The sequence below is a fragment of the Clavelina lepadiformis genome, chromosome 7 (assembly GCF_947623445.1).
Source record: "Clavelina lepadiformis chromosome 7, kaClaLepa1.1, whole genome shotgun sequence".
NCBI classification, from domain to species: Eukaryota; Metazoa; Chordata; class Ascidiacea; order Aplousobranchia; family Clavelinidae; genus Clavelina; species Clavelina lepadiformis.
Genome location: NC_135246.1, coordinates 4,635,386 through 4,648,351, shown reverse-complemented (window position 1 = coordinate 4,648,351; position 12,966 = coordinate 4,635,386).

Sequence of the window (12,966 nt, the reverse complement as noted above, 5' to 3'; positions counted from 1 at the left end):
AACTGGTCTCAAAATGTTTATTAGAGTTTAATAAGTAAATAATAAAAGTATAACAGTTAACCAACGAGAGATTTATCTGTTATCGTTAAAAGAACTTAATTAAAAAATTTGCACTATACATTAGTTATATTGGTCCTAAAAAGTACCTTGTGAACAAAATGGTGCCAAATGTGCAATTCACATTGCAAAACGTTCTAACTGGTCTCAAAATGTTTATTAGAGTCTAATAAGTAAATAATAAAAGTATAACAGTTAACCAATGAGAGGTTTGTCTGTTATCGTTAAAAGAACTTAACTAAAAAATTTGCACTATACATTAGTTACATAGGTCCTAAAAAGTACCTTGTGAACAATATGGTGCCAAATGTGCAATTCACATTGCAAAACGTTCTAACTGGTCTCAAAATGTTTATTAGAGTCTAATAAGTAAATAATAAAAGTATAACAGTTAACTAATGAGAGGTTTGTCTGTTATCGTTAAAAGAACTTAACTAAAAAATTTGCACTATACATTAGTTATATAGTTCCTAAAAAGTACCTTGTGAACAATATGTTGCCAAATGTGCAATTCACATTGCAAAACATTCTAACTGGTCTCAAAATGTTTATTAGAGTCTAATAAGTAAATAATAAAAGTATAACAGTTAACCAATGAGAGGTTTGTCTGTTATCGTTAAAAGAACTTAACTAAAAAATTTGCACTATACATTAGTTACATAGGCCCTAAAAAGTACCTTGTGAACAATATGGTGCCAAATGTGCAATTCACATTGCTAAAAGTTCTAACAAGTCTCAAAATGTTTAATAGAGTGTAAAAAGTAAATAATAAAAGTACAACAGTTAACCAATAAAAAGTTTGTCTGTTCTCGTTAAAAGAACTTAACGAAAACATTTGCACTATACATTAGTTGTATAGGTCCTAAAAAGTGCCTTGTGAACTATATGGTGCAAAAGAGATAATTCACATTGCAAAACGTTCTAACGAGTCTCAAAATGTTTAATAGAGTCTAATAAGTAAATAATAAAAGTATAACAGTTAAGCAATAAAAGGTTGGTCTGTTCTCGTTATAAGAACTTAACTAAAACATTTGCAGTATACATTAGTTATATAGGTCCTAAAAAGTGCCTTGTGAACTATATGGTGCAAAAGAGATACTTCACATTGCAAAAATTTCTGACCGGTCTCAAAATGTTTAATAGAGTCTAATAAGTACATAATAAAAGTATAACAGTTAACCAACAAAAGGTTTGTCTGTTATCGTTAAAAGAATTTAACTAAACAATTTGCACTATACATTAGTTACATAGGTCCTAAAAAGTACCTTGTGAACAATATGTTGCCAAATGTGCAATTCATATTGCAAAACGTTCTAACTGGTCTCAAAATGTTTATTAGAGTCTAATAAGTAAATAATAAAAGTATAACAGTTAACCAACGATAGGTTTGTCTGTTATCGTTAAAAGAACTTAACTAAAAAAATTGCACTATACTTTAGTTACATAGGTCCTAAAAAGTACATTGTGAACAATATGGTGCCAAATGTGCAATTCACATTGCAAAACGTTCTAACTGGTCTCAAAATGTTTATTAGAGTCTAATAAGTAAATAATAAAAGTATAACAGTTAACCAACAAAAGGTTTGTCTGTTATCGTTAAAAGAATTTAACTAAAAAATTTGCACTATACATTAGTTACATAGGTCCTAAAAAGTACCTTGTGAACAATATGTTGCCAAATGTGCAATTCATATTGCAAAACGTTCTAACTGGTCTCAAAATGTTTATCAGAGTCTAATAAGTAAATAATAAAAGTATAACAGTTAACCAACGAGAGATTTATCTGTTATCGTTAAAAGAACTTAACTAAAAAATTTTCACTATACATTAGTTATATTGGTCCTAAAAAGTACCTTGTGAACAATATGGTGCCAAATCTGCAATTCACATTGCTAAAAGTTCTAAATGGTCTCAAAATGTTTATTAGAGTCTAATAAGTAAATAATAAAAGTATAAAAGTTAACCAATGAAAGCTTTGTCTGTTATCGTTAAAAGAACTTAACTAAAAAATTTGCACCGTACATTAGTTATATAGGTCCTAAAAAGTACATTGTGAACAATATGGTGCCAAATGTGCAATTCACATTGCTAAAAGTTCTAACTGGTCTCAAAATGTTTATTAGAGTCTAATAAGTAAATAATAAAAGTATAACAGTTAACCAACGATAGGTTTGTCTGTTATCGTTAAAAGAACTTAACTAAAAAAATTGCACTATACTTTAGTTACATAGGTCCTAAAAAGTACATTGTGAACAATATGGTGCCAAATGTGCAATTCACATTGCAAAACGTTCTAACTGGTCTCAAAATGTTTATTAGAGTCTAATAAGTACATAATAAAAGTATAACAGTTAACCAACAAAAGGTTTGTCTGTTATCGTTAAAAGAATTTAACTAAAAAATTTGCACTATACATTAGTTACATAGGTCCTAAAAAGTACCTTGTGAACAATATGGTGCCAAATGTGCAATTCACATTGCAAAACGTTCTAACTGGTCTCAAAATGTTTATTAGAGTCTAATAAGTAAATAATAAAAGTATAACAGTTAACCAACGAGAGATTTATCTGTTATCGTTAAAAGAACTTAATTAAAAAATTTGCACTATACATTAGTTATATTGGTCCTAAAAAGTACCTTGTGAACAAAATGGTGCCAAATGTGCAATTCACATTGCAAAACGTTCTAACTGGTCTCAAAATGTTTATTAGAGTCTAATAAGTAAATAATAAAAGTATAACAGTTAACCAATGAGAGGTTTGTCTGTTATCGTTAAAAGAACTTAACTAAAAAATTTGCACTATACATTAGTTACATAGGTCCTAAAAAGTACCTTGTGAACAATATGGTGCCAAATGTGCAATTCACATTGCAAAACGTTCTAACTGGTCTCAAAATGTTTATTAGAGTCTAATAAGTAAATAATAAAAGTATAACAGTTAACTAATGAAAGGTTTGTCTGTTATCGTTAAAAGAACTTAACTAAAAAATTTGCACTATACATTAGTTATATAGTTCCTAAAAAGTACCTTGTGAACAATATGTTGCCAAATGTGCAATTCACATTGCAAAACATTCTAACTGGTCTCAAAATGTTTATTAGAGTCTAATAAGTAAATAATAAAAGTATAACAGTTAACCAATGAGAGGTTTGTCTGTTATCGTTAAAAGAACTTAACTAAAACATTTGCACTATACATTAGTTACATAGGCCCTAAAAAGTACCTTGTGAACAATATGGTGCCAAATGTGCAATTCACATTGCTAAAAGTTCTAACTGGTCTCAAAATGTTTATTAGAGTCTAATAAGTAAATAATAAAAGTATAAAAGTTAACCAATGAAAGGTTTGTCTGTTATCGTTAAAAGAACTTAACTAAAAAAATTGCACTATACATTAGTTATATAGGTCCTAAAAAGTACATTGTGAACAATATGGTGCCAAATTGCAAATCATATTGCTAAACGTTCTAACTGGTCTCAAAATGTTTATTAGAGTCTAATAAGTAAATAATAAAAGTATAACAGTAAACCAATGAGAGGTTTGTCTGTTATCGTTAAAAAAACTTAACTAAAAAATTTGCACTATACATTAGTTACATAGGTCCTAAAAAGTACATTGTGAACAATATGGTGCCAAATGTGCAATTCACATTGCAAAACGTTCTAACTGGTCTCAAAATGTTTATTAGAGTCTAATAAGTAAATAATAAAAGTATAACAGTTAACCAACAAAAGGTTTGTCTGTTATCGTTAAAAGAATTTAACTAAAATATTTGCACTATACATTAGTTACATAGGTCCTAAAAAGTACATTGTGAACAATATGGTGCAAAATGTTTAATTCGCATTGCAAAAAGTCCTAACGGGTCTCAAAATGTTTATTAGAGTCTAATAAGTAAAAAATAAAAGTATAACAGTTAACCACTGAAAGGTTTGTCGGTTCTTGTTAAAACAACTTAACTAAAACATTTGCACTATACATTAGATATATTGGTCCTAAAAAGTGCCTTGTGAACCATATGGTGCAAAATGGTTAATTCACATTGCAAAAAGTTGTTACGGGTCTCAAAACGTTTAATAGAGTCTAATAAGTAAATAATAGAAGTATAACAGTTAACCAATAAAAGTTTTGTCTCTTATCGTTCAAAGAACTTAACTACAACATTTGCACTATACATTAGTTATATTGGTCCTAAAAAGTACCTTGTGAACAAAATGGTGCCAAATGTGCAATTCACATTGCAAAACGTTCTAACTGGTCTCAAAATGTTTATTAGAGTCTAATAAGTAAATAATAAAAGTATAACAGTTAACCAATGAGAGGTTTGTCTGTTATCGTTAAAAGAACTTAACTAAAAAATTTGCACTATACATTAGTTACATAGGTCCTAAAAAGTACCTTGTGAACAATATGGTGCCAAATGTGCAATTCACATTGCAAAACGTTCTAACTGGTCTCAAAATGTTTATTAGAGTCTAATAAGTAAATAATAAAAGTATAACAGTTAACTAATGAGAGGTTTGTCTGTTATCGTTAAAAGAACTTAACTAAAAAATTTGCACTATACATTAGTTATATAGTTCCTAAAAAGTACCTTGTGAACAATATGTTGCCAAATGTGCAATTCACATTTCAAAACATTCTAACTGGTCTCAAAATGTTTATTAGAGTCTAATAAGTAAATAATAAAAGTATAACAGTTAACCAATGAGAGGTTTGTCTGTTATCGTTAAAAGAACTTAACTAAAACATTTGCACTATACATTAGTTACATAGGCCCTAAAAAGTACCTTGTGAACAATATGGTGCCAAATGTGCAATTCACATTGCTAAAAGTTCTAACTGGTCTCAAAATGTTTATTAGAGTCTAATAAGTAAATAATAAAAGTATAAAAGTTAACCAATGAAAGGTTTGTCTGTTATCGTTAAAAGAACTTAACTAAAAAAATTGCACTATACATTAGTTATATAGGTCCTAAAAAGTACATTGTGAACAATATGGTGCCAAATGTGCAATTCACATTGCAAAACGTTCTAACTGGTCTCAAAATGTTTATTAGAGTCTAATAAGTAAATAATAAAAGTATAACAGTTAACCAACAAAAGGTTTGTCTGTTATCGTTAAAAGAATTTAACTAAAATATTTGCACTATACATTAGTTACATAGGTCCTAAAAAGTACATTGTGAACAATATGGTGCAAAATGTTTAATTCGCATTGCAAAAAGTCCTAACGGGTCTCAAAATGTTTATTAGAGTCTAATAAGTAAAAAATAAAAGTATAACAGTTAACCACTGAAAGGTTTGTCGGTTCTTGTTAAAACAACTTAACTAAAACATTTGCACTATACATTAGATATATTGGTCCTAAAAAGTGCCTTGTGAACCATATGGTGCAAAATGGTTAATTCACATTGCAAAAAGTTGTTACGGGTCTCAAAACGTTTAATAGAGTCTAATAAGTAAATAATAGAAGTATAACAGTTAACCAATAAAAGTTTTGTCTCTTATCGTTCAAAGAACTTAACTACAACATTTGCACTATACATTAGTTATATAGGTCCTAAAAAGTGCCATGTCAACTATACGGTGCCAAATGTTTAATTCACATTGCAAAAAGTTCTAACAAGTCTCAAAATGTTTAATAGAGTGTAAAAAATAAATAATAAAAGTACAACAGTTAACCAATAAAAAGTTTGTCTGTTCTCGTTAAAAGAACTTAACGAAAACATTTGCACTATACATTAGTTGTATAGGTCCTAAAAAGTGCCTTGTGAACTATATGGTGCAAAAGAGATAATTCACATTGCAAAACGTTCTAACGAGTCTCAAAATGTTTAATAGAGTCTAATAAGTAAATAATAAAAGTATAACAGTTAAGCAATAAAAGGTTGGTCTGTTCTCGTTATAAGAACTTAACTAAAACATTTGCAGTATACATTAGTTATATAGGTCCTAAAAAGTGCCTTGTGAACTATATGGTGCAAAAGAGATACTTCACATTGCAAAAATTTCTGACCGGTCTCAAAATGTTTAATAGAGTCTAATAAGTACATAATAAAAGTATAACAGTTAACCAACAAAAGGTTTGTCTGTTATCGTTAAAAGAATTTAACTAAACAATTTGCACTATACATTAGTTACATAGGTCCTAAAAAGTACCTTGTGAACAATATGTTGCCAAATGTGCAATTCATATTGCAAAACGTTCTAACTGGTCTCAAAATGTTTATTAGAGTCTAATAAGTAAATAATAAAAGTATAACAGTTAACCAACGAGAGATTTATCTGTTATCGTTAAAAGAACTTAACTAAAAAATTTGCACTATACATTAGTTATATTGGTCCTAAAAAGTACATTGTGAACAATATGGTGCCAAATCTGCAATTCACATTGCTAAAAGTTCTAAATGGTCTCAAAATGTTTATTAGAGTCTAATAAGTAAATAATAAAAGTATAAAAGTTAACCAATGAAAGCTTTGTCTGTTATCGTTAAAAGAACTTAACTAAAAAATTTGCACTATACATTAGTTATATAGGTCCTAAAAAGTACATTGTGAACAATATGGTGCCAAATGTGCAATTCACATTGCTAAAAGTTCTAACTGGTCTCAAAATGTTTATTAGAGTCTAATAAGTAAATAATAAAAGTATAACAGTTAACCAACGATAGGTTTGTCTGTTATCGTTAAAAGAACTTAACTAAAAAAATTGCACTATACTTTAGTTACATAGGTCCTAAAAAGTACATTGTGAACAATATGGTGCCAAATGTGCAATTCACATTGCAAAACGTTCTAACTGGTCTCAAAATGTTTATTAGAGTCTAATAAGTACATAATAAAAGTATAACAGTTAACCAACAAAAGGTTTGTCTGTTATCGTTAAAAGAATTTAACTAAAAAATTTGCACTATACATTAGTTACATAGGTCCTAAAAAGTACCTTGTGAACAATATGGTGCCAAATGTGCAATTCACATTGCAAAACGTTCTAACTGGTCTCAAAATGTTTATTAGAGTCTAATAAGTAAATAATAAAAGTATAACAGTTAACCAACGAGAGATTTATCTGTTATCGTTAAAAGAACTTAATTAAAAAATTTGCACTATACATTAGTTATATTGGTCCTAAAAAGTACCTTGTGAACAAAATGGTGCCAAATGTGCAATTCACATTGCAAAACATTCTAACTGGTCTCAAAATGTTTATTAGAGTCTAATAAGTAAATAATAAAGGTATAACAGTTAACCAATGAGAGGTTTGTCTGTTATCGTTAAAAGAACTTAACTAAAATATTTGCACTATACATTAGTTACATAGGCCCTAAAAAGTACCTTGTGAACAATATGGTGCCAAATGTGCAATTCACATTGCTAAAAGTTGTAACTCGTCTCAAAATGTTTATTAGAGTCTAATAAGTAAATAATAAAAGTATAACAGTTAACCAATGAAAGGTTTGTCTGTTATCGTTAAAAGAACTTAACTAAAAAATTTGCACTATACATTAGTTATATAGGTCCTAAAAAGTACATTGTGAACAATATGGTGCCAAATTGCAAATCATATTGCTAAACGTTCTAACTGGTCTCAAAATGTTTATTAGAGTCTAATAAGTAAATAATAAAAGTATAACAGTTAACCAATGAAAGGTTTGTCTGTTATCGTTAAAAAAACTTAACTAGAAAATTTGCACTATACATTAGTTACATAGGTCCTAAAAAGTACCTTGTGAACAATATGGTGCCAAATGTGCAATTCACATTGCAAAACGTTCTAACTGGTCTCAAAATGTTTATTAGAGTATAATAAGTAAATAATAAAAGTATAACAGTTAACCAATGAGAGGTTTGTCTGTTATCGTTAAAAGAACTTAACTAAAAAATTTGCATTATACATTAGTTATATAGGTCCTAAAAAGTACCTTGTGAACAATATGGTGCCAAATGTGCAATTCACATTGCAAAACATTCTAACTGGTCTCAAAATGTTTATTAGAGTCTAATAAGTAAATAATAAAAGTATAACAGTTAACCAATGAGTGGTTTGTCTGTTATCGTTAAAAGAACTTAACTAAAAAATTTGCACTATACATTAGTTATATAGGTCCTAAAAAGTACCTTGTGAACAATATGGTGCCAAATGTGCAATTCACATTGAAAAACGTTCGAAATGGTCTCAAAATGTTTATTAGAGTCTAATAAGTAAATAATAAAAGTATAAAAGTTAACCAATGAGCGGTTTGTCTGTTATCGTTAAAAGAACTTAACTAAAACATTTACACTATACATTAGTTATATAGGTCCTAAAAAGTACATTGTGAACAATATGGTGCCAAATGTGCAATTCACATTGCTAAAAGTTCTAACTGGTCTCAAAATGTTTATTAGAGTCTAATAAGTAACTAATAAAAGTATAACAGTTAACCAACAAAAGGTTTGTCTGTTATCGTTAAAAGAATTTAACTAAAAAATTTGCACTATACAGTAGTTACATAGGTCCTAAAAAGTACCTTGTGAACAATATGGTGCCAAATGTGCAATTCATATTGCAAAACGTTCTAACTGGTCTCAAAATGTTTATTAGAGTCTAATAAGTAAATAATAAAAGTATAACAGTTAACCAACGAGAGATTTATCTGTTATCGTTAAAAGAACTTAACTAAAAAATTTGCACTATACATTAGTTATATTGGTCCTAAAAAGTACCTTGTGAACAATATGGTGCCAAATCTGCAATTCACATTGCTAAAAGTTCTAAATGGTCTCAAAATGTTTATTAGAGTCTAATAAGTACATAATAAAAGTATAAAAGTTAACCAATGAAAGGTTTGTCTGTTATCGTTAAAAGAACTTAACTAAAAAATTTGCACTATACATTAGTTATATTGGTCCTAAAAAGTACCTTGTGAACAAAATGGTGCCAAATGTGCAATTCACATTGCAAAACGTTCTAACTGGTCTCAAAATGTTTATTAGAGTCTAATAAGTAAATAATAAAAGTATAACAGTTAACCAATGAGAGGTTTGTTTGTTATCGTTAAAAGAACTTAACTAAAAAATTTGCACTATACATTAGTTACATAGGTCCTAAAAAGTACCTTGTGAACAATATGGTGCCAAATGTGCAATTCACATTGCAAAACGTTCTAACTGGTCTCAAAATGTTTATTAGAGTCTAATAAGTAAATAATAAAAGTATAACAGTTAACTAATGAGAGGTTTGTCTGTTATCGTTAAAAGAACTTAACTAAAAAATTTGCACTATACATTAGTTATATAGTTCCTAAAAAGTACCTTGTGAACAATATGTTGCCAAATGTGCAATTCACATTGCAAAACATTCTAACTGGTCTCAAAATGTTTATTAGAGTCTAATAAGTAAATAATAAAAGTATAACAGTTAACCAATGAGAGGTTTGTCTGTTATCGTTAAAAGAACTTAACTAAAACATTTGCACTATACATTAGTTACATAGGCCCTAAAAAGTACCTTGTGAACAATATGGTGCCAAATGTGCAATTCACATTGCTAAAAGTTCTAACTGGTCTCAAAATGTTTATTAGAGTCTAATAAGTAAATAATAAAAGTATAAAAGTTAACCAATGAAAGGTTTGTCTGTTATCGTTAAAAGAACTTAACTAAAAAAATTGCACTATACATTAGTTATATAGGTCCTAAAAAGTACATTGTGAACAATATGGTGCCAAATGTGCAATTCACATTGCAAAACGTTCTAACTGGTCTCAAAATGTTTATTAGAGTCTAATAAGTAAATAATAAAAGTATAACAGTTAACCAACAAAAGGTTTGTCTGTTATCGTTAAAAGAATTTAACTAAAATATTTGCACTATACATTAGTTACATAGGTCCTAAAAAGTACATTGTGAACAATATGGTGCAAAATGTTTAATTCGCATTGCAAAAAGTCCTAACGGGTCTCAAAATGTTTATTAGAGTCTAATAAGTAAAAAATAAAAGTATAACAGTTAACCACTGAAAGGTTTGTCGGTTCTTGTTAAAACAACTTAACTAAAACATTTGCACTATACATTAGATATATTGGTCCTAAAAAGTGCCTTGTGAACCATATGGTGCAAAATGGTTAATTCACATTGCAAAAAGTTGTTACGGGTCTCAAAACGTTTAATAGAGTCTAATAAGTAAATAATAGAAGTATAACAGTTAACCAATAAAAGTTTTGTCTCTTATCGTTCAAAGAACTTAACTACAACATTTGCACTATACATTAGTTATATAGGTCCTAAAAAGTGCCATGTCAACTATACGGTGCCAAATGTTTAATTCACATTGCAAAAAGTTCTAACAAGTCTCAAAATGTTTAATAGAGTGTAAAAAATAAATAATAAAAGTACAACAGTTAACCAATAAAAAGTTTGTCTGTTCTCGTTAAAAGAACTTAACGAAAACATTTGCACTATACATTAGTTGTATAGGTCCTAAAAAGTGCCTTGTGAACTATATGGTGCAAAAGAGATAATTCACATTGCAAAACGTTCTAACGAGTCTCAAAATGTTTAATAGAGTCTAATAAGTAAATAATAAAAGTATAACAGTTAAGCAATAAAAGGTTGGTCTGTTCTCGTTATAAGAACTTAACTAAAACATTTGCAGTATACATTAGTTATATAGGTCCTAAAAAGTGCCTTGTGAACTATATGGTGCAAAAGAGATACTTCACATTGCAAAAATTTCTGACCGGTCTCAAAATGTTTAATAGAGTCTAATAAGTACATAATAAAAGTATAACAGTTAACCAACAAAAGGTTTGTCTGTTATCGTTAAAAGAATTTAACTAAACAATTTGCACTATACATTAGTTACATAGGTCCTAAAAAGTACCTTGTGAACAATATGTTGCCAAATGTGCAATTCATATTGCAAAACGTTCTAACTGGTCTCAAAATGTTTATTAGAGTCTAATAAGTAAATAATAAAAGTATAACAGTTAACCAACGAGAGATTTATCTGTTATCGTTAAAAGAACTTAACTAAAAAATTTGCACTATACATTAGTTATATTGGTCCTAAAAAGTACATTGTGAACAATATGGTGCCAAATCTGCAATTCACATTGCTAAAAGTTCTAAATGGTCTCAAAATGTTTATTAGAGTCTAATAAGTAAATAATAAAAGTATAAAAGTTAACCAATGAAAGCTTTGTCTGTTATCGTTAAAAGAACTTAACTAAAAAATTTGCACTATACATTAGTTATATAGGTCCTAAAAAGTACATTGTGAACAATATGGTGCCAAATGTGCAATTCACATTGCTAAAAGTTCTAACTGGTCTCAAAATGTTTATTAGAGTCTAATAAGTAAATAATAAAAGTATAACAGTTAACCAACTTTAGGTTTGTCTGTTATCGTTAAAAGAACTTAACTAAAAAAATTGCACTATACTTTAGTTACATAGGTCCTAAAAAGTACATTGTGAACAATATGGTGCCAAATGTGCAATTCACATTGCAAAACGTTCTAACTGGTCTCAAAATGTTTATTAGAGTCTAATAAGTACATAATAAAAGTATAACAGTTAACCAACAAAAGGTTTGTCTGTTATCGTTAAAAGAATTTAACTAAAAAATTTGCACTATACATTAGTTACATAGGTCCTAAAAAGTACCTTGTGAACAATATGGTGCCAAATGTGCAATTCACATTGCAAAACGTTCTAACTGGTCTCAAAATGTTTATTAGAGTCTAATAAGTAAATAATAAAAGTATAACAGTTAACCAACGAGAGATTTATCTGTTATCGTTAAAAGAACTTAATTAAAAAATTTGCACTATACATTAGTTATATTGGTCCTAAAAAGTACCTTGTGAACAAAATGGTGCCAAATGTGCAATTCACATTGCAAAACATTCTAACTGGTCTCAAAATGTTTATTAGAGTCTAATAAGTAAATAATAAAGGTATAACAGTTAACCAATGAGAGGTTTGTCTGTTATCGTTAAAAGAACTTAACTAAAATATTTGCACTATACATTAGTTACATAGGCCCTAAAAAGTACCTTGTGAACAATATGGTGCCAAATGTGCAATTCACATTGCTAAAAGTTGTAACTCGTCTCAAAATGTTTATTAGAGTCTAATAAGTAAATAATAAAAGTATAACAGTTAACCAATGAAAGGTTTGTCTGTTATCGTTAAAAGAACTTAACTAAAAAATTTGCACTATACATTAGTTATATAGGTCCTAAAAAGTACATTGTGAACAATATGGTGCCAAATTGCAAATCATATTGCTAAACGTTCTAACTGGTCTCAAAATGTTTATTAGAGTCTAATAAGTAAATAATAAAAGTATAACAGTTAACCAATGAAAGGTTTGTCTGTTATCGTTAAAAAAACTTAACTAGAAAATTTGCACTATACATTAGTTACATAGGTCCTAAAAAGTACCTTGTGAACAATATGGTGCCAAATGTGCAATTCACATTGCAAAACGTTCTAACTGGTCTCAAAATGTTTATTAGAGTATAATAAGTAAATAATAAAAGTATAACAGTTAACCAATGAGAGGTTTGTCTGTTATCGTTAAAAGAACTTAACTAAAAAATTTGCATTATACATTAGTTATATAGGTCCTAAAAAGTACCTTGTGAACAATATGGTGCCAAATGTGCAATTCACATTGCAAAACATTCTAACTGGTCTCAAAATGTTTATTAGAGTCTAATAAGTAAATAATAAAAGTATAACAGTTAACCAATGAGTGGTTTGTCTGTTATCGTTAAAAGAACTTAACTAAAAAATTTGCACTATACATTAGTTATATAGGTCCTAAAAAGTACCTTGTGAACAATATGGTGCCAAATGTGCAATTCACATTGAAAAACGTTCTAAATGGTCTCAAAATGTTTATTAGAGTCTAATA